Source organism: Chiroxiphia lanceolata, chromosome 27, assembly GCF_009829145.1.
Source record: "Chiroxiphia lanceolata isolate bChiLan1 chromosome 27, bChiLan1.pri, whole genome shotgun sequence".
Classification (NCBI taxonomy): Eukaryota; Metazoa; Chordata; class Aves; order Passeriformes; family Pipridae; genus Chiroxiphia; species Chiroxiphia lanceolata.
Window position 1 is genome coordinate 4,772,668 of NC_045663.1, and position 26,242 is coordinate 4,798,909.

Genomic DNA, 26,242 nt, shown 5'->3' on the forward strand with positions numbered 1-26,242 from the left:
GTGGCAGCCACGGGGCAGCCTGGGAGACACCAGAGCAGGATGGGGAGACAGAGGAGCAGGATGGGGAGACAGAGGAGCAGCCTCGAGAGGCACAGGAGCAGGATGGAAAGGCAGAGGATCAGGATGGGGAGGCAGGGGAGCAGGATGGGAAGGCACAGGAGCAGGATAGGGAGGCAGAGGAGCAGGATGGGAAGGCAGGGGAGCAGGATGGGGAGGCACCGGAGCAGGATGAGGAGGCACCGGAGCAGGATAAGGAGGCACAGGAGCAGGATGGGGAGGCAGAGGAGCAGGATGGGGAGGCACCGGACCAGCCCCGGGAGGCACAGGATCGTGCCACGCCCTCGGAGCGCGGCCGGGGTGGGGGGGATTGTGCCGGAGTAATTGGGCTTGGAAAATGAGAGACTTTCGCGATCGTTGAAAAGTGGGGAGGGAGGGGAAGGCAGTGGGGAGAGGCAGCTGCTGGAGGAGCTGAGGGAAGGAGGCATCAGCCCAGGGAGGGCCGGAGGGGAGTTGGGATGTGCTTTGGGGTGTCCCCACAGTGCCCTTGGTTCTTGGGTGGGAGCTGTGCCCTGCTGCCCTCTTTTTTCCCCCCCGGCTGCCCTTAGACTGGAGCCACCCCGGATCCTGGTGCTGCCAGACCTGGGGGAGCAGCTGCCCCACGAGGGGCCCCGTCAGTGTGGGGTTCCCCAGCCAACCCCTCTGTGCCCGACCAACCGCCCTGCCCGGGGGGAGAGCAGCAAACCCAGGCAGTCACTGGGGTGTACTGGGGGACAGGGAGCACAGGGAAGGGGACCCTCGGTAGTGGGGCAGTGGGAGACTGGCTGGAAAGAGGACAAAGGAATTTGGAGGGGAAACAAGGTTCTTTGTTGCATCTTGCAGGGCTGCCTTTATGTGAGGCCCCCCCGGCGCTCACAGCTGGAGGCTCCGGAATGGGATGGGATGGGACGGGATGGGATGGGATCTCTGGGAGCAGCAGCCACCAGGGCCGGGGGTGCTGCTCTCCAGGCACTGCCCAGTGACTGCTCCAGTGCTGAACACAGCTCCTGCTCCTCCTCCTCCCTCACTTCCCCTTTTCATTTTCCCCTTCTTCCTCCCGGTGGAACAGCAAATCCCATCGATCCCTGAGCCGGGTGTGACGGGAGGGGGGTGGATCCAGCCGTCGGGGCTGCCCGAAATGCCAGAGGCTGAAGCACCTGAGCCACCTCCAGCGGGGATGGCCCCCAGCACCTCCCAGCTCTGGGTGGGACAGGCAGGGATGGGCTGGGGTCGGAGCCAGGAGATGGGATTCGGGAGCTTTATCCACCCAACCGGGGGTTGCTCCCTCCTGGCACTCCCGGGAAGGGGTTTTGGTTGAACCCCAGCTCCTCACCTTGTTCCTGGGGTCTGTGCAAAGCCAGGAGTGAGGCTGGAAGGAGCCTCCCCTGCAATCCAAGAGCACACGAGGAGCTGCAGGGCTCAGACCCACCGAGTGACCCAGATCAGCAGCAGCCACAGGGCAGGAGCTCCAGGCTGGGGCTGAGCTCGTGGGAGTCCGGACCTGCTTTGGGAGCTGAGCTTGCTTGGACAGAGATTGCCTATGGCCAGGTTGGGGGTTGGATTTTAGAGCCTCAGGCCCTGAATTCTGGGAGGTTTTTGAGTGTGTTTCTGGTTTTCCCAAGCACGGGGCATTGCCCAGGTAGTTGTGTGAGGGGCTGGAAACGCTGGGGAAGCCCCTCCCAGGGTTTTGTGAGCTGGGATGTGTCCTGGGTACCACAACCACAGCAGTGCTGGGTGTGGGAAACCCCCAGTTCCCAGCTCCTCACCTGGTGGCTCCAGAGGCTCTGGGCGAGTCTCTCTGAACTCCAGACCCTTGTGCACAGTGGGGATCCCTGCTTGTCCCTTCCCCCCTTTTTTCCCTCTTCTTTTCTTTCTCTTGTGTTAATTCTTGTTCCTGCATCCCAGCTGGCTTCAAGGACTGGCAGAGACTTAAAGTAAATCCCTGCACCTCTGCTCTGGAGCCAGGCTGGGAGAGCTGGGGGGGTTCACCTGGAGAAGGCTCCAGGGAGACCTGAGAGCACCTTGCAGGGCCTAAAGGGGCTCCAGGAGAGCTGGAGAGGGACTGGGGACAAGGGATGGAGGGACAGGACACAGGGAATGGCTTCCCAGTGCCAGAGGGCAGGGCTAGATGGGATATTGGGAAGGAATTGTTGGCTGTGAGGGTGGGGAGGGGCTGTCCCAGGTTTCCCAGAGCAGCTGTGGCTGCCCCATCCTTGGAAGTGCCCAAGGAGCAACCTGGGCTAGTGGAAGGATGGAAGGAGATGAACTTTAAGGTCTCTTCCAACCCAAATCATTCTGGGATTCTGTGAAAACAGAAAATGAAACATAATGATAAAAATCCCATCCCTCTTCCCCTGTGGCTGCACACAGATGCTCTGCCTCCAATCCCTGCATTTCCTGGGAAATGGTGTGTGGTTTGGGTTGGGGGTTTTGTTGTTTTGGTTTTCCCTTCACTACTGGAGCTGCTGCAGAGAAGGACACCCAGTGCCAGGGGCAGGAGTGGGGCTGGCAGTGTCTGAGCCCCTCTGGGGGCAGTGGGTGCTGCTGGGGATGGGGGAGAAGAGAGGAGGGAACTGCACCGGGGTGATGGAGGGAGGGAGGGGACAGCACTTGGCTCCCCAGCACATCTCCAATGCCCAGCTTGGAGCACTTGCCAATCCACGGAGCCAACACCCCTGGACTCCTTCAGGTCTCTTTAAGGGGTCTGACAGCCTGGGAGAAGCTTCCCTGTGGTCCCCTCCCCTGTCCTCCCCTTCCATTCCCTGCCCCTCGCTCCCCCTCTCCCGTGAGGAACCAGCAGGAGGGGAAGGATCCCCCCAGGACCCCCCCAGGGTCACCTCCCCTCTGCCGTGGGGACATGCCAACCTCTCCTGGTGTCCCCAAGAGTCCTCTGCTCAGTCCCTCCTGGGCCAGTGACAACAGCCATGTCCTCCCTTCACTGCAGTCCCTGAACTGGGACAGGGGCTGTCCCTGAACTGGGACAGGGGGGTGTCCCTGAACTGGGACAGGGGGGTGTCCCTGCTCGGGTGCCCTGTGGGGGTGGAGGGTCCATCCAGCTCCTGGGTGGTCCCAGCTCTGGTGTCAGGGAGGACTCACTGCAGCTGATGGGACCCTCTGGCTGGGACAGGAGGGGTCCTGCTGGGGACCCTCTCCATGGGAGAGGTGGCCAAGAGCTGGGACCCACTGGGGTCAATCCTGCCTGAGGGTCTTCTGGAAGGGACAGGAGCCTGGGGACAGCCTGGGGACAGCCTGGGGACAGCCTGGGGACAGCCAGGTCTGAGCCGGGGGCACAGATCCCTCCCAGACCTCGCTGGCCACCGGTGGGACTCATGTGGTGGCCTAAGGGATGGCAGGGATGGTGATCTCAGGGCAGCTCTGGATCCAGCTGCATGAGGAGGCTCTGAAACTACCCAGCCTCAGAGATTCTGGAGAAGCTGCCAGTTCTCCCTTTCCCTTTTCTCCCCTTTCCCTTATTTTCTCTTCCCCTTTTTTTCTCTTCCCCCTTATTTTCTCTTCCCTTTTCTCTCCTCCCCCTTTTTGTCTTCCCTCTTTTCTCTCTTCCCCTTTTTTTCCTCTTCTCCCTTATTTTCTCTTCCCCCTTTTTTTCTCTTCCTACTTTTTTCCTTTCCCCCCTTTTTTTTTTCCTTCCCCCTTATTTACTCTTCTCCCTTTCTCTCTTTCCTTTTCTCTCTTCCCCCTTTTTTCTCTCTTCCCCCTTTTCTCTCTTCCCCTTTTTTTTCTTCCCTCCTTTTTTTCTGCCCCCTTTTTTCTCTTCCCCTTTTCTCTCTTCCCTCCTTTTTTTCTTCCTCCTTTTTTCTCTTCCCCCTTATTTTCTCTTCCCTGTTTTCTCTCTTCCCCTTTTTTCTCTTCCCCTTTTTTCTCTTCCCCTTTTTTCTCTTCCCATTTTTTCTCTTCTCTCTTTTCTCTCTTCCCCCTTTTTCTCTTCCTCCTTTTCTTCTCTTCCCTCTTTTCTCTCCCTCTCCCTTTATTTTTTTCCAGTTCACTTCTATTTTTTTGTTTTCCTCTTTTTTTTTTTTATTTCAATGCCATTGTTGAAAGGAGATGGCAGCTCCAGACCCAGCTGGACATTAGGGAAAACAAATGGGCTGGAGGGAAGAGGGAGAAGCCCCTCTCAGGCTGTGTTTGTCAGGCCCATATTGGCATGTGCCCCATCCCTCAGCAGCCTGTTAGAGCTGGGAACAGGAACAGGGGAACGCAGCTGGGAGAGAGGACTGAGGAAGAGGAGGGGGGAAGAAGAGGCAGGAGGTGCTCAGGGGCACCCCTGTGGTGCTGGTGTGGGGCAGGATCCATCCCTGGGAGCAGAGCCATGTGCTGGGGGGTTCCAAGGGCACCCCCTTGGCTCCCAAACCCAGAGCAGCCTCTGTCCCTCCCACATCCCAGAGGGTTCCTGAGGCACCAGGACCAGTGTGAGCTCTGCCTGGGGAACTTCTGGGCTGGGGAGGTTGGAAGTGAGACCGTGATGGGGATGTGGCAGCACTTCCCTGCACCCAGGGTTGGTGGCACTGGGGTGCTGATGTCAGGAGGAATCAGCTGGGAACCCACAGCAGGAGCCAGCAGGGAGGTGACAGTCCCACAGCCTGGTGCCAGGACAGCAAAGAGGTGACAGTCCTGGTGCCAGCACAGCAGGGAGGTGACAGTCCTGGTGCCAGGGCTGTCACCAAGCTGACCTTGGTGGCACAGATGGGAAGGGAGTGGGAGCAGGAGCAGGAGCAGGGAGGTGACGTGTTTGCAGTGTTTGCCCAGATTCTCCATCCCTGGAAGTGTCCAAGGCCAGGCTGGATGGAGCTCTGAGCAACCTGGGCTAGTGGAAGATGTCCCTGCCCATGGCAGGGGGGTGGAACAAGAGGGTCTTTAAGGTCCCTTCCAAACCATTCTGGGATTCTGGGATCTTCAGCCCAGGAGCGAGGAGGAGGATGGGGGAGGAGGCAGGTGATGCCTGCTGAGCATCTGACCTGCCCAGGAGCAGGGCACTGTTCTGGGGCTCCTTTCTCACTCACCCACCCCCGGGAGAGGGGCACAAACCTTCCCCTCTCAAGGGAGAGGGGCCCTGGGGCCATTCTCCCCCTGCTCTGTGTTTTGGGGACAAACCAGCTGGAGGAGCAGGAGCAAAAGGGAGTTCAAGTCTTTCCTTGGCTCTAAATGCTCCGGGGGGGGTCACCCACGGTTCGATGTCCCCAAGGTGGGCACAGACCTGCCCCCGGGAGCCTTCAGGGAGCCCCGTCCTCCCGTCACACTCCCTGGCACCGGCTCCAGCTCCCCTCCCCTGATCCCCTCCTTAGCTGCAACACGGGAAGTGTTTTGAAACCTTCGCAGAGGGGTTCGTCCCCCCCTCCCCTCCGCTCCCCCCCCCGGCCTCGGCCACTCTTCCCGTCACGCTCATTAGAGCCCTGAGTATCAATCAGGGGGAGATGAAAGCCAGCTGGGGATACATTACAACACCTTGGGAAGGGATGAAAGCGCCTCTTTAGTCCTAACAAACCTCTCGAAGCCGAGATGCATATGGATATGGATGCGAGCCCGGCGCTCGCTGCCTTTCATCTCAATTTTCCCCTTTTGGGCTGTTTGGCTTTTGCCCCCTGCAGGAACAACGCGGTGACACCGCGGGTGTGACGGGCACGGGGGCCTCGGGACCCTGGGGTGGGTGGCACAGGGTGCTGGACACCCCAGGGAGATGTTAAGAGGTTTTAGGGGATGTGCTTTGCCCGTCTGTCCCCCCTGTTATCAGAGGACTGAGAGGACGACCCAGAACATCCCCAGCAGAAGGAGCTTCCGTGGACACCTCTGGGGGCACGTTGGTCCTGTCCCAGCTCCAGGAATGGTTGCCCCCCAGGGAGAGGGACAGGATCGGGCCCTCCCCGTGTTGTGCCGTGCAGTGGATCTCAAATTTAGAAATTGTTCAGATTTGTACTTTGAAAAAAATCCATGGGGCATTAAATATTTACAGAAAATCAGCAGCTGTGTAAATAATAGAAAAATCCAATATTCGGCGAGTGGACCGGTTTTCAATAAATTTGAAAATTTTATGATATTGTTATTATTATTTATTGCCTGTTTTATTTGTCGGTGTCTCTCTTGGCGGGGCCTCATGGATCAGAGGGGGGTTTGACCACCTCGTGCCGTCGAGCCAGGGCTCAAAATTCCCACACTGAGAGCCGCCAGCTCTGCCTGCTGAGCCCGTCCTGCTCATTGCACTGGTGGGCTGTGCCTGCAGCGGGTGCCAGGGCGAGGATTCCTCTGCTCTTGCCTTTCCCGGCAGCAATGCCCACCCTGGCACGGCCCCACAGGTCCTGGCAGGGCTGTGGGAGCCCTGTGGGAGCAGAGGGCTGTGGAGGGTGACGGCGACGTAGCACCTCCTCTAATGGGATCCTCTCCACAAGTAATTAAGCCTCGGCTAATGCTAACCGTAATGTGATGTATGTATGCCTTTAACTAATCATTTATTAGCCTCGTTGATGGTTTGTCAATATTAATTCATTTATTTAAACAACTCCGAGCTGTAATGAAGATGTTTGCTTTAAGGGGGGAAGAGAAAAAAAAAAAAAAAAGAAAAAAAAAAGGAGATGGAGCTGCCAGGAGATTTTTTTGTTGGCTCGATGTGCTCACCCTGCCCGGGGCGATGGGGCTGGGGGGCACCAGGAGCTGCTGCCACCGCTCAGCCCCCGGGGTTGGTGGCCTCTCTCACCCCAGCAGGGTGTGGGGGGTGTAACCAGGGAGCTGCCAGGGGTGTAACCCGGGACCACGGGGAGCAGAGGGAGCTCAGGGCTTCCCGCACCACCCTGGCAGCAGGATCAGGCCCCACTCCCAGCCCGAGGGTGATGGGAGCATCCCAGGGGATCCCAGCCCACTGTGCCCTCTCCCACTGGAGCAGCTCCAGCTCTGCCACCGGACAAACTTTGTTGGGAAAAAAATTTCCCTTGGTTTGACCTCAGAACGTTCGAGCTGTGCCTCAAAGGCTGAAATCAAACCCAAAGGTGCTGCCTGACCCAGAACAATCGGTTTTTGCTCGACTTTCGATTTGTTAATGATTTCGAACCAGTTTTCGTTTCAAATCAAATTACTTCTATTTATTTTATTTTTTTTTTTTTTGAGGTGCAGAGTGGGAAACTGCCAATAAACTGAAAATAAAAAAGCATTTTTGGTCCTGTTTGATAAGCCCAGGTTCGATCAGATTCGGTCCTTTGGGTGCTGCAGCAGGTGGGATGCAGGAGCAGGGAGTGGCCTCTCCCAGGACCAGCCTGCCCTGGGTCTGTGCTGAGCAGATCCTGAAAAGGAGCCTCTGGCCAGACGTTGGATCAGCCTCTTCCAGCTCTCCTTGGCAGCTTCTTAATATCAACTAGATCACGGTATTAAAGTTAACTTTCTCTTAAACAGGCTTAATTAGCGTCCTTCAGACAAACAGAAATTAATCCTGGGCTGCTCTGGAGGATGTGGAGTTTCCCCTCGATCAACTGCCAGTCCTGGCTCCAGATAAACTCCTTGGAAAGCCAGGTCTGGTGTTCCAGCACCCCTGAGGTTGCACCTGGGAGCTGCTGAGCTGGTGGTGACCTTGTGTCCTGCTCCAGGCTGTGGGCACAGAGATGTGGCTCTGGGTGTCACCGCAGCCATGTGTGACCATACATGACCATGCAAGGTCATGCAGGACAATGTATGACCATGCATGACCACACGGGACCATTCCTGATGGTTCCCCACCATCCATGACCACACACAACCACAAACAACCACACACAACCACACACAACCACACACAACCACAACCACAAACAACCACACACAACCACAACCACAAACAACCACAAACAACCACACACAACCGCACACAACCACACACAACCACACACAACCACATACAACCCTATATCATCATGCACAACTTGTCTACAACCACGCATGACCACTCACCACCACCAGGAAAATGTGGGACCACGCACAACCGTGGATGACCACGCGTGACCATTCATCGTCATCCATGACCACTCACCACAACCCACAACCATGCAGGACCATGTACAACCCTATATTACCATGCACAACTTGTGTACAACCACACATGACCACTCACCACCACCCAGGGCAACATAGGACCATGTACAACCATGGATGACCATCCATGACTATTCATCACCCTCCATGACCACACACAACCACCCATGTCCATGCATGACCACACACAACCCTATATTATGCACAACCCTCTACAACCACACACGACCACTCACAAACACCCAGGGCAACATAGGACCATGTACAACCATGGATGACCATCCATGACTATTCGTCACCCTCCATGACCACTCACCACCACCCATGTCCATGCATGACCACACACAACCCTATATCATCATGCACAACTTGTCTACAACCACACATGACCACTCACCACCACCAGGACAGTGTAGGACCATGTACAACCATGGATGACCATCCATGACTATTCATTGACGTCCATGACCACACACAACCACCCATGACCACACATGACCACAGACAACTCTGTATTACCATGGACAACTGGGCCACCACACACGGCCAATCGCCACCATGCCTGACCAGGCACAGCCATGGATGACCATCCACGACCACTCACCACCACCCATGACCACATACAACCCTATATCATCATGCACAACTTGTCTACAACCACACATGACCACTCATCACCACCAGGAAAATGTAGGACCACGCACAACCATGGATGACCACGCGTGACCATTCATCGTCATCCATAACCACTCACCACAACCCACAACCATGCATGACCATGTACAACCCTATATGACCATGTACAACTTGTGTACAACCACACACGACCACTCACCACCACCCAGGGCAACATAGGACCACGTACAACCATGGATGACCATCCATGACTATTCATCACCCTCTGTGACCGCACACAACCACCCATGTCCATGCATGACTACATACAACCCTGTATTGCCATGGACAACTGTGGGCCACCACACAAGGCCAATTGCCACCATGCCTGACCATGCACAGCCATGGATGACCATCCACAACCACTCACCACCACCCATGACCACATACAACCCTATATCATCATGCACAACTTGTCTACAACCACACATGACCACTCACCACCATCAGGAAAATGTAGGACCACGCACAACCATGGATGACCATCCATGACCATTCATAGCCATCCATGACCACACACAACCCTATATTATGCACAACCCTGTACAACCACACATGACCACTCACCACCACCCAGGACAACATAGGACTGTGTACAACCATGGATGACCATCCACAACCACTCACCACCACCCACGACCACCCATGACCACATACAACCCTATATCATCATGTACAACTTGTCTACAACCACACATGACCACTCACCACCACCCAGGGCAACACAGGGCCATGTACAACTATGGAGGACCATCCATGACCATTCACCACAACTCACAACAACACACAACCACACAGGACCACCCATGACCACTCGCCACCACTCAAGAGCACACACAACCACACAGGACCACATATGACTGCAAATGACCACAGATGACCACGTGTGGCCGTGAAATGACCACACCTGACCACATCCCAGCACCACACGAGCAGCCCCAGCTGTTCCCTCAGCCCCCAGGTGCAGGGTTGGTGTCCTGGCTGTGCATGGCCATGGATGGTTTGTCTCCCACGAATGGGGTCCTTGGCCCTGAGCACCCTCTTGCCTGCAGCAGGGGACATGTCAGTGGAGAAGGATCCTGTAGAGCTGGATCCTGCTGCCTGCTCTTTTCCTTTGGTGCCCTTCATTCCATACAAGAAGGACCAGCAAACAGTCTTTCCATTGTCTCCTTCTCCAGGGGAAAAGAAGATTTGATAGGAGGTGAAAGGAGCCTGGGGGTGGAAGTGACTGTTCTGGGAAGCTGCCGAAGGACTCCCAGCACAGGAGGAACCTGCGTGGATCCCCCGGGAGACAGGGATGGAAGAAACCAGGTTAATTCAGCTTGAACTGGTGGTGGCGCTTGCTTGTTTGGAGAAAAGCAACACCCAGAGCTGCTTGAGCCTTCGGTGGCCTCCAGTGCCACAATCCTGTGGGAAAAGGAGGGGGAAGACGCTCCCTTTGCAGGCAGGGAAACTGAGGCGTGGGGGGTCTGGTGGCCCTTTTGGGATGCCACACCAACCCCAGCCCCAAAGTCCTCGTGCAATGGGCTCAGAGCCTTGAAAGTCACCCAGACCAGAGTGGGATTTCCCTTTGGGATTCACGGAGCAGCTCCGAGGGCACGTCCTGCTCGGCATCTCCCAGCGGAGCAGCGAGGGGGAGGCGATGGGGGGATAAACGGCCCTTGGGAGCACAGAGGGGCCGGGTCCTCGCTGCGGGGACAGACAGAGGGATGAGAGCAGGCAGGACGAAGGGCAGGGCGGCAGAGGGGGCTGCTGGGGGCAGGGTCCTGCCCAGCCTGACACGGGGCTGCGGAGCCGGGAGCGTTGCGAGGTGCCGAAGGGATCGATAGCAATTCTAATATCATACGAGTCAATCGTGCCCTGTCATGGCCAGCGCGGCAGGCTGACTCCAGAGCTGCAGGACCTGACAAATGGGCTCTCAAAGCCATATTTATAGCAAGAAAAAGCTCATAAAACGGAAAGAAGGGCAGAGTGAGGGAGGAGCCTCGGCCCGGCCCTGCTCCGGCCATCACACTGACCACGGGAAGGGGAAGGGGATGTGGGGAGCTGCCCACCCTGGGGGACTGGTTAAGGGTTGGGATTCGGTGCTGGAGGGGTTGTGGGGCAGAGACCCAGCCCGTGGGGCAGGGGAGCACCAAATGATGTCCTGGGTGGGGTGAGGGAAGAGCATGGGGGGACATATGGCTGCGCCTGGAGGGGGTTTGGGGTGTTAACCCCAGCAAACTCCTGTCCCCCAGCCCTGTGCACGCCCCCACCAGCCACACACCCCAGGGCTGATGCAGGGGGAGAGCTCTGAGGTCAGCCCAAAACCCACAGAGGGGTCCTGACCTATTTTTGGGGGACACACACAGAGGGAAGGCACTGTCCCCCTTTATTGCCCCAGGGCAGGTGAGTCCTGCAGCTGCTCATCCTGATCCCCTCTTGTGCCATCCTGTCCCTCCTGCCCCTGGCCTCAAAGAGCAAACCCTGCCTGGCATTTTCAGGAGCTGCAGTTTTTCTCCAGGCCTGGATGAGGAAAGATATTTATGAGAAGAATCGGGGGAAAAAACGAAGAGGGGCAGGTGGGCTCGTGTAGGGGCATCAGCTCAGCCCCACCCCAAAAATATTTGTCCCCTCTCCTCTGTCCCAGCCAGGAGGACACCCGGGGTCACCCCTTGTGCCAGAAGAGGCATGAAGGGCCACGGTCCCCACGTGGTCCCTGTGCCATGATTTGCTTCTTCATCCCTCTCCCCTTCCCTCATCCTCTTTCCCACAGTTCCCAACCCCACACAGTGCTGGGCCCTTTCCCTTCTTCACCTCTCTTGGCACTTTCCCTGCTGTAAATCCTCTCTCAAATACTGCTCCCAGCTACCCAGGGAGATTCCCCCCACCCAAAGACCCCTCCCAGGAGGTGGGCAGGGGGGAGCAGGGGAAGGTGAGCCCCTCTCCATCCTCCCTGTGGCTCCCCAGGCCCTGCAGATTCCCATGGGCACTGCAGGAAAAGCAAACCCTGGATGTGGGGTGTCCTAATGATTTATTCTGTCCCCTCATGAGGCATTAACCAGGCTGCCTGGAGCCCACCATGCCCCTGTGCTCCAGGTGTGATGAGTTTGCTGATCTCAGCTTGAGTCCTCTGCCTGAGGGTCTGTGAGGGAGGGTTTGAGAGGAGGAGGAGAAGGTGCTGAGGGAGGGTGTGAACATGAAGAGGGGTTGAATTTGGGGCCCAAGGTCCCCCTGTAGCTGACACTGATGCCCCTTAGAAGTGTCTTTGCACCAAGTCCACCACACTACTTGCAGTTGGTATTTTTGGGATGCTCTAGACTGGCCCTGGGGTGGGTGTGCCAGGAGTGGGGGGATCTGTTATTTTGCCTCTCTCTAGAGCAATAGAAGGGATGGGAAAACTCATCCCCAAATTTCCCCCTCTTCTTTCTGTTTTCTTCCCCCTGCAGAGCTTTGCCCCCCCTGCCCTGTGCAGCAAATCCAACGTCCCACCAACACCAGAATCGATGCAACCTGTCAGTCACCCTGAGAGGAACCTGCTGGAAACACATCCCTGCCTCCTGCTGCTCCTTCCTCCTTGTCCTCCTCGTCCTCCATCCACAGCCTCATACTCTCCTCCTGATCCCTGGGGATTGGCAGCAGCCTGAGGTGCTTTTATCCCTCATGCCCAGCTCTGGTCGTGGGACTGGCAGTGACTCCTTGGGGCTGCCGTGGCAGGGACTGAGTGTGCCAGGTCTCAGCTCCAGCTGCTGAGAGCAGGGGGACAGGGGGTGAGGAGGGGGTGCACCCCCAGGCTGGTGCCATATCACAGAGTCATGGAATGGTTTGGGTTGGAAGGGAACTTAAAAACTCATTTTGTTCCACCCCCTGCCATGGGCAGGGACACCTTCCACTAGCCCAGGTTGCTCCAAGCCCTGTCCAACCTGGCTTTGGACACTTCCAGGGATCCAGGGGCAGCCACAGCTGCTCTGGGAAACCTGAGACAGCTCCTCCCCACCCTCACAGCCAACAATTCCTTCCCAATATCCCATCTATCCCTGCCCTCTGGCACTGGAAAGCCATTCCCCTTGTCCTGTCCCTCCATCCCTTGTCCCCAGTCCCTCTCCAGCTCTCCTGGAGCCCCTTTAGGTCCTGCAAGGGGCTCTCAGCTCTCCCTGGAGCCTTCTCTTCTCCAGGTGAACCCCCCCAGCTCTCCCAGCCTGGCTCCAGAGCAGAGGGGCTCCAGCCCTTGGAGCATCTCCGTGGCCTCCTCTGGACTCTCTCCAGCAGCTCCACATCCCTGTGCTGTTGTTCCCCAGGGCTGGAGGCAGCTCTGCAGGGGGGTCTCACCTGAGGGGACAGAGGGTCAGAATCCCCCCTCCCCTGCTGCCCACGCTGTGGGACCAGCCCAGGGCACGGGGGGGTTCTGGGTGCCAGGGCAGCCTCTCATCCACCCAAACCCCCAAGTCCTTCTCCCCAGGGCTGCCAAGGGTCTCTGAATCCCTGGGAGTTGCCTTCCTGCTCTGTTGGCCCAGGAGGACAAAGCACTTTCCTTCCTTCCAACCTGCCCTGGGGCAGAGCAGGACCCTGCTGGGCACAGATAAAATCCCCCCAGGAGAACCCCCGGGGGGTTCCTGGCCCGAGGGCAACACAGGAACCCCTTTAAGCTGCAGTGCAGCTCCCCTGGGGCTGGCTGCGGTGGCTGCAGGGAGGTGCAGGCAGGTTTCACACGAACCAGCAGCTGACAGCGCGCAGGTCCAGCCCGGAATGACTGGAATAGCCCAGGAATCGGAGGGATCTGTGGGCGAGGTGGGACTGACTCGCTGCTGCCTCCTCGCTCCGGCTCCCGCGCGGGAGGAGGGCTGAGCGCTCACGTGGGGAAGGAACCGACTGTTTGCTCAGGTTTTTCTTCAGGTTTTCTCACAAAATGTGAAATTTTTCTGCTTCAAATAAGAGAATAGGAAAGAAAGATGAGTGTCATGGAAGACAATTCCAGTCCTGTCTTCCTCTCTCCTTTCCTAGCAAATCCAATGGTTCATTTAAGAGTGAGGCTCCCAAAGACCTTTGTGCCTCTGGTTTTTTTTTTTTTTTTATGTTTAAAAATTGCAACATTTAAAAAGAAAAAAAGTTTTTCATGTGGATTTTTTATTTTTTTTTTAATTATTCTCCATAGAGAAAAATTCGCTTTGAAACCTCGTCTCTCCCCACGTGAGGGATTTTATCAGGCAGGTTGGTTGGAGGGGATCTTGGTGAGGGTCTTGGCAAAGGGGTTTCCAAAGGGTGAGGTGGGCAGGCTTTGGGGATGGAGCACTGTGGGGAGCAGGGTGTAGGACTGGGTGGGAGTGGTTATTGCCTTCCAAAAGCCTCCTCTGCTCCTGGCTGGGGGAGACCTGGAAACAGGTGAGAAAGTCACAGAATCATGGAATTATTAAGGTTGGAAAAGCCCTCTAAGATCATCAAGTCCAACCATCAACCCAGCACCGCCATGTTCTCCACTAACCCATGTCCCCAAGTGCCATGTCCACGTGGTTTTTGAACATTTCCAGGGATGGTGACTCCACCCCTGCCCTGGGCAGCCTGTGCCAGGGCCTGACCACACCTTCAGTGAAGAAAGTTTTCCTAATATCCAATCTAAATTTCCCCTGGTGGGACGATGTCTCCTGGGGCTCCAACACCACGCTCCCTTTTGCAGAGGGAGCCCTGGATTCTGGTTTTCCCCTCTGGTGGGGATTTCAGGAAAGCACCTGAGCAAAGGCTGGGCCACCAGGACCTGGCTTCCCTCTTTTCCTCTTGGTGGGTCCCTTGAGGACCTGGGAAAGGCTGTTTGGCTCAGTGGGAGATGGAGGGTGGCCACCCCTCCTGTTGGGTGTCAAGAGCCTCACGCAGACACCTGAGGCCACCAAGAGCTGCCAACGTGCAGGTACCAGAACCTGCCTTGTCCTGCCTTCCCCCCTCCACAGTGATACCACAACCCAGAGCCTCCCAACAACCCTGGCCCCAGTCCCACCTCCATCGTGTCCCACCTTCATCATGCTCCAAGTGCTTTCCTGATGTCAGGAAGGTTATTTTTAGACGGGACAGAAAGAAGGCAGAAAATACCAGTTTGGAGCTGGCACCTGGAGTCTCACAACTGTGATGGGAGATGAACTAATGACCAGCATTTGCTGATCCTGACTGGAGCAGAGCAGCTTCGGGGTGACCTGTACTGCTCTGCTCACAGGGCCTTTTGGGCACTGACATGATGGTGGTGGTGGGCAGCTCCCTGTTAGGGTGACACTGTGCCCACCACCAGCTTCATCAGCTCCTGTTTAAAGGGCCCCCACCAGCATCAGCCTGGTGCCACCACCCCAAGGACTCAGCAGCCCAACCCAGCTCCTGCCCCCAGGGATGGACACACAAAGCCCAAGGTGGACAATGGGCAGGAGGAAAGGGTCCTGCAGTGGTGAGAAGCTGAGTCCGAGCTCCTGAGATGTGCTCCCACGCTTGGCTGGGACACATTCCCTCGTGGATGGAGGCAGATGTGTCCCAGAGGTTCTGCTCCATCCCTTCTGCCCCTTGGCCTCCTGGGAGAGCATCTCCTTCAGCACGGACAAGCCCTCAAGCCCAGCCTGTTGGAGACAACCCAACCACTGCCATTCCAGGCCTGCACCCTCCATGGGGCCCATCCCCAGCTCTCCATCGCCTCCACCACCCACCACCCTCGGGCCCCGCCGTGCCAACCCGTGCCCGTGGAACAACAGGGTGGTTGTGTGGAGAACCCGAGCGTGGCAAACGCCGAGGAGCGCCGGCAGAGGACACGTCCCCATCGATCTGCTCTGCCGGGCGTGATCCGGGGGGAACGAGGAAGAGCTGAAAGGGGACATCTGGCTGCTCGAACCCTTGGCCCCCATCTCCACGTGCCAGGTGAAGATCCTGGCGTCCTCTTGACTGAAACCAGGCAGAAGGCCTCATCCCCGGCCTTCCTATCTCCTTGCAGAGCATGGCAGTTCCTGAATTGCCTGGCCGTGGCGGGCCCTAATGGCCCGGAGCTGATGTTTTATTGTCGGGTTTAAAAGTGTAATTAGTTCAAGTGTAAACAAAAAAAACCCCTTGCTTAATTAAGAATTTTTAAACAGGGCAGAGAGAGATTCCGGAAACATTAATGAACCCCAGGCAAGCACCATAAAATTGATCGAGGGAAGAGCGACGGCGAGGGCCGGGGGAGGGCTGGGCTGGGATGTGATGAGAGGGTTTTTACCGCAGAAATCGCCCTCAGTTTACTTTGGCCCTCGCACGCCGGAGTGCATTTGGGAGGCTGTTTATGGAGATGGGTCTCCATAGAAATCCCTAATGATTTTTTATGCATTAATGGGAGCGACGGACAGCGGCAATATATTGTTTAAGGAGATGGAGAGGAGCCTTTTAAGGCTGACGTGTTATAGATCAAGAGCGACGAGACAGGCCCTGCGTTGAGGCTGCCATGGCCTGTTGGGCCCCATGCCTTGACAGGGAGCAACTGGCAGCCTGTGCCTCTAAGAGCCCATAAAAAGAACAAGTAAAACCAAAGTGCTGTTTTCCCGCCGCCCCATCCCTCCCTCACCAGCTCTTTTGGTGCCATGAAAAGTTAAATATATCTGCCTTTCCCATCCATGAGTAGTCATCAGTGTGGATGGGAAGAGGATCTGAGTGTTTCCCATCCAGACCTCTCCAGGTTGGTATGTTCTGTGCAGGCTGAAACCTCTGGAGCAGGACAAGGTGCCTGGAAGGTCCTTCTTCTTCCCATTGACTGGGAGACAGCCAAAGGCTCCATTGGGGTCTACTCAAGGCCAACTGGCCTCTCCCTGGATGGCTGCGTTGTGTGGTGGGAGGTGATGGTGAAGATCAGCAGGAGGGAGAGCCTTGATTTTCTCTGTGTGGGTCTTCCTCTTGAAGACAATGGGTGGGAGAACTGGAAGGCTCCAGAGTAAAATGAAAGAGAAAGAAAAGTCACCTTCTGGCTTAGGAAAGGTCATCCTGCTTATTCCACAAGCAGGGGTGAAGAGCTGTCTGCTGAAGGAAAGAGTTCTGCTGCCTCTCTCTGTCGGGGTGAGAGCCCAGCTCAGCTCACAGTGAGGAGCAGCCCATGCTGTGGGCAGCTCGAGGACTTTGAAGGTCAAGGCAAGTCTCAGCTTTTCCCTTCCTGGCCCAGCAGAAGACCCCAAACATGTCTTGCCCAGTGCTTTGGGAGCAGCCAACTCCTGGAGAAGTTCAACAAGGTTCTGTCCTTCTGGTCAAAGTCCCCTTGGGAGACCTCCATTCCACAGGTGGTGTCTCTTGGAGTTGTGCAGGAATGCCCACCTCATTCTGCCCCAGAGCTCTGCAAAAATCATGTTCAGTGTCACCAAAGGCCACCAAAATCCCCAGAGAGAAACTGGCTCCTGCCTGGGAGCCCACCTTCAACCTGTCATGGTTTCTCCTTCCCTTAATAGAGATGGAGAAGAAATCAGCCAGTGTTGTGTCCTACTGCACTTGCTGCTGGTATCTCCTCCCTTCTGGAGTACCTGAACTTCTACTCTTGTCAAAGGCCATGTCTTCCAAACATCTAATTCCTGTTCCTTCCCTTCATGGTTCTCCAGGTTGTCCACATTTTCCTTGTAAATCTGGTGCCCAGCCCAGGCAAGAGGCTCCAGGGGGGCCCCTCACTAAAGCTGAGTCTAACAAGGGGGTGGCTGCCAGGTGTGGTACCTCACCTGGCCCCCATACACTCCCCAGCCTGCTCAGGGACTTCCCAAAAAACCCCAGGGCATTGTGGGCTCCACTGGGCACTCAGGACTGGAATGACCAGGGCCACCAGGTGACACACCAGCCCTTGGTGAGACCCCACTCTGTGAGCTGTCAGCTCCATGGCAGGGCTTGGCTGGGCAGAGAGGACCTGGATGACCAACATGAGGGAAAACACGTCACAGAATCATAAAATCCCAGACCGGTTTGGGTTGGAAGGGACCTCGAAGATCACCTCGTTCCAACCCCCTGCCTCAGGCAGGGATGTCCCTCACTGGCTCAGCCACAGCAGATGAGCCTCACTCGAGCTCACTCTTCCAGCAGCTCAGGCAGGAATTATCTGGAGGTGGGAAACCTGAGGTTTGGGGAGTTCAGGCCACTGCCAGTGGCAGAGACACCACCAGCCCCGCGGGACAGGCTGTGCTGCCGGGAGGGACCTGCAGCAGGAGGTGGAGTTACACCACGGGGCGGGGGTGGGAGAGAAGCTCCGAGGTCAGCAGGTTATTTCCTGAGAGCTGCTCGGGTCCCACGGGGGTGTTTTTGTCCGGCACTTCTCCCTCTCCTGCCCGCAGAGGGCCAGGAGGGACAGTCTGCAGTGCTGGGCCTGGGGGGGCTCTTGGGTGTTGCTGTGACACTGGGGGTGCCCACACAGCGCCGAGGGTCCCACACAGCGCCGAGGGTGCCCACACGCCTGCAGCAGTGGCAGAGCCCACACCTTGCCCTCCAGCCAGGCTGTGGACATCCACGTGGGGAGGTCCCTGCCACGCCAACACCCCTCCTGTCCCGTGGCAGCCCGCGTGTGGCACAGCACCCAGCGCAGCACTCCCCCGGGGCACGAAGGACTCCCCGGGGCTTTGTCCTCCCACCTCCTCTTCCATCTTCTCTGCCTCTTCCTTCATTATTTCCCCGCTCCTCCCACCCTCTCCCTGCCTCTCCTCCTTCCCCCGGCTTTTGTTCCTTCTCTCCTCTTCCCCTCCCTCCTCCCAGAAGCCTTCCCCCATCTCCAATCCCTGCTCCGGCTGCCCAGCCTGTGTCAATTAAGTATCGATCCCCTGTTCTCTATCAGTGGTCAGCTGAGCTAACCAGTCCTGCTCGCTGCTTTTCACGGGGATGAATAATAACAATAATAATAAAGGGGTAGGGGGGAGGCAGCTGCACTTCGTGCCTACAGCCCTTCACCTCTCCCTACCCCGCACACGCCCGCCCTCGCCCCCTCCACAGCTACGGGCAAAATCGATAGCGTGCCGAGTCAGGAATGGAATATTTTTATCCTCTAATTGGGAAATGTGCTTTGACAAAGCCCAAGGAGCGGGGAGGGGGCCGGGAGATACTGTACCGAGAGCCAGGGAAGGCGGCAGAGCCCGGCCAGGGCAGGGGCAGCAGCCGGGATTTTCGGCAGCGCTGGGCACTCTGTGGGGACAGGGCACGGCTCCGGAGCACCGGGACAGCGCTGGTCCCGTGGAAGAGCCAGTCCTGACCCAGGGGATGTCAATGCAAGAATAAAAAGAGGACAAACCCCCATCCTCCCCCTCGATTCCCTGCCACTGCTTCGCTGTTGCAGTCCCAAGGGAGGAATTGTGTGCCCTGCTCCTGGAGGGCACCCCTGGCACAGGGGCTTACCCAGGCCTGGTGGTGCTGAGCAAGGTGGGACAGTTGTGCCCGGGACACCACAGAGAGGTGTCCCAGGAAGCCCCCAGCCCCCCCTGGGTTGTCCTTGGGGAGATCCTGACCCTGCCAGGCCCAAGGCAGCTGGTGCTGAGGTGCCTGCAGAGGTGCAGGTTGGGCTCAATGAGCTCAGAGGTCTTTTCCCACCTAAGCGATTCCATGGCACTAAATGATCCTGTGCCCACTTGGGTGGCAGTCCTGCCGTGAGCCTCGTGCTGCAGTCCCCAGTTTATGGCAGCTGGAAACATCTCCCTGCCTCCAGCTGTGCTGAGGTGTGCTGTCTTTGCCCATGGCAGGGGATTGGAACTGGATGATCTCGAGAGTCCCTTCCGACCCAAACCGTTCTTTAAATTCTGTAAATTATGTCCCCTTCCTCCAGTCAAACAAGTCACCAGTGGGTTCTCAGACACCCCTGGGTCTCCAGGCACCACTGGAGACCAGGAAAGGCCATGGAGGGACACCAGGACACAATTCCCACTTCCAGGTCAGCCTCCATCCCTGGAGGGATTAAAAAGAGGTGTAGATGTGGCACTTGGGGACATGGTTTAGTGGTGATGTGGCAGTGCTGAGTTAATGGTTGCACTAAATGATTTTAGAATCTTAGAATCATTCAGTCGGAAAAAGACCCCCTGGAGCTGCTACCAGCCTGAATATTGGGGCTGCACTGGGCACATCCTGGAGTTTAAGGAGATTTGAGTCTTTTCTCCCAGGTGACAAGTGACAGGAAGAGAAGAAATGACCTCAAGTTGCCCCAGGGGAGGTTTAGATTGGATATTAGGAAAAAGTTCTCCATGGAAAGGGTGGTCAGGCATTGGAACAGGCTGCCCAGGGCAGTGGTGGAGTCACCATCCATGGAAGCTCTCAGAACACGTGTGGATGTGGCACTTGGGGATGTGGTTTAGTGGTGAACCTGGTGCTGGTTAATGGCAGGACCAGATGATCTTGGAGGACTCGTCCAGCCTTAGTGATCATTCCATGATGATTCCATGAATCTCAGAGTCCTGGCTCTGCAATCCAGCCCCACTCCCTTCCCCAGGCCACAGAGTTTGGGGTGAATTAATCTGCTGCCTCTGAATTAGTTCCCAGGCCTCAAACTGGGAGCATGTCATCCTGCTTGGCTCTTAATTAGAGCTTGGGCAGTGCCAGGGGGATGGGCAGGGTAGGGATCCAGCTGGGAACGTGTGCCAGGCTCTTAGGACCCCGTGCTTTAAATAGCTGCTGAGGCAGGAGCCTGGCTGCTGGGGTTGAGGAAAGCTGACGTGAAAATCAAAGAGGAGATGAGCAGAAATGGGGCAGGAACCTATGCAGGGACAAGTCCCTCATCAGACAAAGCCCAGGAACAGTGTTGGCTTCAGCTGAATGAAGTGGACAAGGGAAAGCACCGGAAGGAAATGCCATTTAAAAGCTGAAATGAAATACTCTGACCTGCCAATGCAGGATGTTTCAAATGGTACTTAATTTCCATGTTTAAGGTGCCTATAATGCTTCTGAGTAAGTGAAGATGTTACTAGATTTTGATCTGATTTTATCTTCCCCGGTTTTATTTCATGGGAGGTGCTGACAAGTTGTAGTTTAGAGAAAAAAAAACACCTCTGAGGGTTGAAGATGATTTTTCTCATGACTCTGGGCCAGACCTGTGGGGGCTCAGTGCTCCCACTCAGCCCTGGTGACCCCAGTCCTCAGCCCGAGGGTCGGACCTGCCGAAGGATCCTGAAGGAAAGCAAAGTGTGACCCAAAAAGCAAAGTGTGACCCAAAAAGGTGGCCCTTCTGCAGACCTTGGGGTGGATTTTAAAACCTATTGGAATTCCATCTTCAGCAGGTTGGGAAGAGGCAGCAGAGCCCTGAGGGGCAGGTGCTGCTCTGCAGGGACAGCTCAGGTGAGCTCAAAAGGAAGGAGTTTGGGTGAAACCCAAGAACATTCCAGTGAGGCACCCACAGCACAAACCCCACAGACAGCACCGAAAAACCTCTTTATCCAGCTCTGGGAAGGAGCCTGGGAGTGAGGTCTGGGCTCAGAGATGGGGCTGGGCTGGCCAAGGACCCAGGGGGGTGACAGCAGCGGGTGTGTGAGGATGGGTGGCCGGGCAGACCAAACCCCACCCGTGTCACCCACTTCAGCCTCGACCACCAATCTCCTCGAGGAGTCTGAAGTGATCTGGAGACGCCCGGTGTGCTTTTACACCATGCAGTGACTGTTAGATCTGCCTTCAGGTTTGCTTTCAAACCTTTTAAACATCTCATCCTCTCTCCTCCAGCCCGTGCCTTCGCCCTGAGAGCACTCTGTGTCTGCCTTTGCCTGGGTTATTTTTAAGCATCTCTGTCTTGTTGTGTCCCCTGCTCCTTCCCACCCACCTCCAAATGCTTCCAACCCCCAGATTTACCCGTTTCTGGCTGCCCCTTGCCCAGCCAGTGGTGCCCAGGGCTCTCAGTGGGTGAGGTGCCAGTTTGCCCACCCAAGGACAGGCTGGCCCAGCGCGTGCCTTGGGCTGGGGCTGAGCCAGTCTGCTCAGAAATAAAGACAAATGGGCAGCTGTGCCTCCCCAGCAGGGCAGGCAGTGATCCCAGTTGCCATAGCAGTGTGCACACTCCTCTCCCTGCCAGCCTGGGTATTTTTGGCTATTATTTTCCAAGGTGTTTTGGATGAAACCAAGAATGAATTGGAGGGAGAAGCGAAGCAAAGCTGGATTCCCTTGGTTCTCCCTGTGTCAAGGGACGCACAGGGAGGTGCTGGGAAGGGCTACTGGGCAAACTGGGGTGGCTGTGGGGCTGCTGCACCTATTTTGGGACACACAGAGGCTGAAAGGTAAGGGGAGGTAATGCAGCATCTCCAGGGCTTGGTTGGGAGTCATACAATGATTTAATATCCTGAGCTGGAAGGGACCCACAAGGATCATCCAGTCCAACCCCTGGCCCTGCCCAGACACCCCAACAATCCCACCCTGTCCCTCAGAGCGTTGTCCAAACGCTCCTGGAGCTCTGGCAGCCTTGGGGCCGTGCCCACTGCCCTGGGGAGCCTGGGCAGTGCCCCAGCACCCTCTGGGGGAAGAACCTTTCCCTGAAATCCATCCCAGCCCTTCTCTGTGGAGATGAAATGGGATGCCTTCACTTGTGGGAGGGGTAGAGATACAAATCCCAGTCCCATCCTCTTTATACAGCCCCTGGGAGAGCAATTGGACCCACATTTGGGGAAAAGCTGCCTGGACTAGGAAGGGATTTGCCTTCACCTCCAAAGAAGGGCTCTGTGATTCTATGAAAATCCTGCTCTGCAGGTTCCCAGGCCAGAATTGCTCCCATGGGATCCCAGCCCAGGGGCTGGACAAGCTGTACAGACAGAGCTCAGGACAGACAGAGCTCAGGACAGACAGAGCTCAGGACAGACATGCACGTGGAGAGCTGCAACGAGGGCTTGAAGACACATCCACATGGACAGAGGCCTCTTGCCTGGGTGAAGGACCTTCCTCAACACTCCTGATTATCTTACAGGACCTGTTGCTGCTTCCATGTCCTCCAAAATTAGACCCCTTCTCATGCAGTGTCTTGGGCTCGGGATAGGTTTGCTTTTCCTGGAGAACCTGGGACCAGGAACATTACCAGCTGGTAATGGATAATTATATATATTTATAATATATATAATATATATATTATAAATATATATATTATAAATATATATTTTATATATATATATTATAAATAAATAATAATGGACACCATTCCTTCAGCCTGACACTGACCCTCATGGAGGACTTTCCATGTGTGGTTCACAGGGATCAGTGCTGGGACCCACTCTGATCCACATGGTCTTAAATAACCTGTGGAAAAAAGCAGAAAATACAGGCATAAGGCTTGGGGGGGGGAGGCAGGAATTTTCAGGGAAGTTGCCACAAAGTGATTGGGCAAGTTTGCAGCAGGATCTAAGGGTAGGAGGGGACTGGGTGATAAAAGGGCAGATAAAATACAATGTTGATAAATGCAAAGTCATGCACATAAGGAAAACAACCTGAACCACCCCCATACCATGATGGGCTCCAAATTAGCTGCTGCTGCTGCTCAGAGAAGAGCTCTTGGAGTTAATGTGGGGAGTTGTCTGGAAATGTCAGCTCAATGTTCAGCTGCAGACAAAAAGGCAAATCAGATGTTGGCAATGATTAGGAGAGGAGCAGAGGAGAAATCAGAAAACATCATTATGGTCCCGTGTCGATCCATGCTCGATATCCCGACCCCTCCTGCTCTGGGAGCTGAGCAAGGAGAGGCACTGAAGGTGGGATTGGCTGCTGGGGGCATTCAGGGGCATGCGAGGAGCCCTAAGGTTGTGATCAGCCTGGAGAAGAGGGAAAATGGTTGTTTGCTTGTTTTCCTAACGGAATTTGGAGGTTTTCAACCCTCCGAAAATCTCCCTGATAAGCAGGCTCAGAGCAAACCAGAGGGAATCTTCTTCCCACTGTGTTTCCTTGTGTTTAGGAACTCCCTGTCTCTGCACCCAAAGCATAAATGTGTTTGGAGGGTCTGGAATGAGCCCTTGAGGGCAGGTGCAGGGGATGGCCAGTGCAGCCCCAGCCAAACAACTCACGAAGCTGGAGATAAAGAGAAATGGTTCAGCAGGACAAATGTCACCTTATTCCTCACCAGCTCTCCTCAAGCATCCATCCCAGGAGACAGGGAGGGTCCCAAGGCTCTCCTGGAGTTCAGGGGAGGGAAGAGCAAATCCCTGGGGCCGGAGGACAGATTTCACCTCATGAGTCAGGCTGATGGAAGGCCTTCACTGCTCCAGGCTGGTCTCTGTGCTGGGCTGGGCTGGGTTTGGTCTGTGCTGCCTGAGCCAACCTCCACACCAGAAGATCTAATCCTCCCTTCCCTGGCTCAGTTGTCCCCTTTCTGATGCTGAGCTTAAATCCTGGGAAATCAGCTGTGCAAACCCCACGTTCCTCTCCCCTGCCCCCCCTCCTCACCAGGCAGGAGCAACGAGATCCCCCTGCAGCCAACACTGAAGGGCTTTAAGGCACAAGAAACACCTGACCAGGCACCTGAGGGCCTTCCCTCCTTTCCCAGCCACTTGGAGCATCCTTAAGCTTCTCTCCTCACCTCCCTTTACCCATCTGTGTGGTGAGACCACGGGATAAATGCTGGAGGAGAGGCACTGCGGGCTCTCCTGGAGAGGTGGGCTTGGAGGAGGGGGCGTTTGAGCTGTCACCACTTCAGCTGATGCCTCCACACCACCTTGCCTTTCAGTGGCAAACAATAAAGCTCAAGGTGAGCATCACCTCTGCCCTATCTCTTAGATCCTCCTCTCTGCTGTCCATCCATCACACGCCTGCTCTCCTGCAGCCGATTGCAGCCGACCTGCATCAGCTATTGATTTATCGACAGGGGCCGGGGCTGGAAGATTCAGGGAAGCAGCTCCCCACAGAAACGCTTTTCAGAAGTAGAGATTTGATTTTTTATTTATTCTTCTCTTCAATGTATGGATTTAACAAGCTCCAGGCAACAAAGAACCCGGTCCTGCCGCACGCAGGCTCTCACACTGCCCCCGGCTCCTCCCCTTCTCCGGCGGAAAAGTCATCTTTAAGGGATTACTCTTTAAGGGCAGAGCACAGCCCCGTGCATGGAGGCAGGTCCCCAGGGCTCAGATGCTGCATAACCTCTGTGCTGACCTCTCTCACAGGGGTAAATGTCTTCCTGGCTCCCCGTGTTTGTCACGTGTTTGTGGTGGTGTCACTGGGAGACCAAAATTCCCTTTTTTTTTTTTTCCCTCTGTGTCGTGATGATGAACTTCCAGTCCAAACAGGCTCTGTGGAAGAGGCACCTGTGGGTGCAGGGGTTTCCCCGGGGCCACTGGCAAGGCAGGGCACAGCTGGCAACATCTGCAACATCTGCACCGTCCCCTCTCCTGGGACTGCTGCGGGGGGATTGCTGCTTGTTTTGGTTTTTCCTTTCCCCACTCTTTCCCAGGCGTTTGGAGAGACCAAAACAGGAGAAGAGGCCCTCTGAGCTTTGTTTTTCCCAGCTCCAAACCACCAGTCTGTCACCCAGCATTCAATCCTGAGTGATTCTCCTGCTGCACCAGCCAGGAATGTCACTGCAGGGGCTGTTTCTGCCAGGACATCCCAGTGCACCCCCTGTCCCACATGTCCCTTTTTCCACCTGGGCCTGTGGATGCAGCAGGGCCACCCTGGAGCTCCAGGACAGGGTGATGGGTGGGCAGGATGGTGAGGAGGAGGAGGAAGTGCTGCCTCTCCATTGGGGTGCTCATGGCCCGCCCCGAGGCTGCATCTACAGGTGATGCTGCCTTAGAAAACTGAAAGTCAGTTCTCCAGGGACCAGCAGGACCTGGGACTCGGCCTCACTGACCCCTCACCCTTCCCAAACCAGTATTTTTTTGGGCTGGTGTCTGGTTTTGCTCCAAATACACCAGCTGGGCTTCTGTTCATCCAAGACACCCCCTCCACGTCCTTCTCAGGCAGGTGAGACCTCCTGCTCAGAGCACAACTCTCAGGTGGTCCCAGTGCCCCCACCCCATCTCATGGCACCAGAGGTGACCCCAGCCCCTGCCCAGCTCCCCTGCCCTCCCTCCAGGGGGGTTTGTTGGGCTGATCCTTTACAGACCTCTTGGTTTGCATAGTTAATGAGGGGTGATTTCATTTGTGGCTGCATTTACCATCTGATTACTCTCCTGTGGAAGACTAATTTGCAGGCAATGGAGACAGATGCTTCCCAAACTATCAGCCAAAAGGCCTAATTCCTGCACAGCCAACTTTTTTAATTTACTTCCTGGCTGATTAAAAAAAAATGTTTCACGCCACAGCAGGGGCCAGGGTGGTGCCAAGACAAACCCTGCCAGAGACCCCCTGGAGGCAGCTCTGCCCACAGGCTGCCAGCTGCCCACAGGAGCAGCTGCTTTGGGAAGCAGCTCTGATGCTCCAAGGATGGGATTTCATAGAATCACAAGATGGTTTGGGTTGGAAGGGAACTTAAAGCCCATCCAGTGCCACCCCTTGCCATGGGCAGGGACACCTTCCACTAGCCCAGGTGGCTCCAAGCCCCGTCCAACCTGGCCTGGGACTCTCCCAGGGATGGGGCAGCCACAGCTGCTCTGGGAAACCTGGGACAGCCCCTCCCCACCCTCACAGCTGACAATTCCTTCCCAGTATCCCATCTATCCCTGCCCTC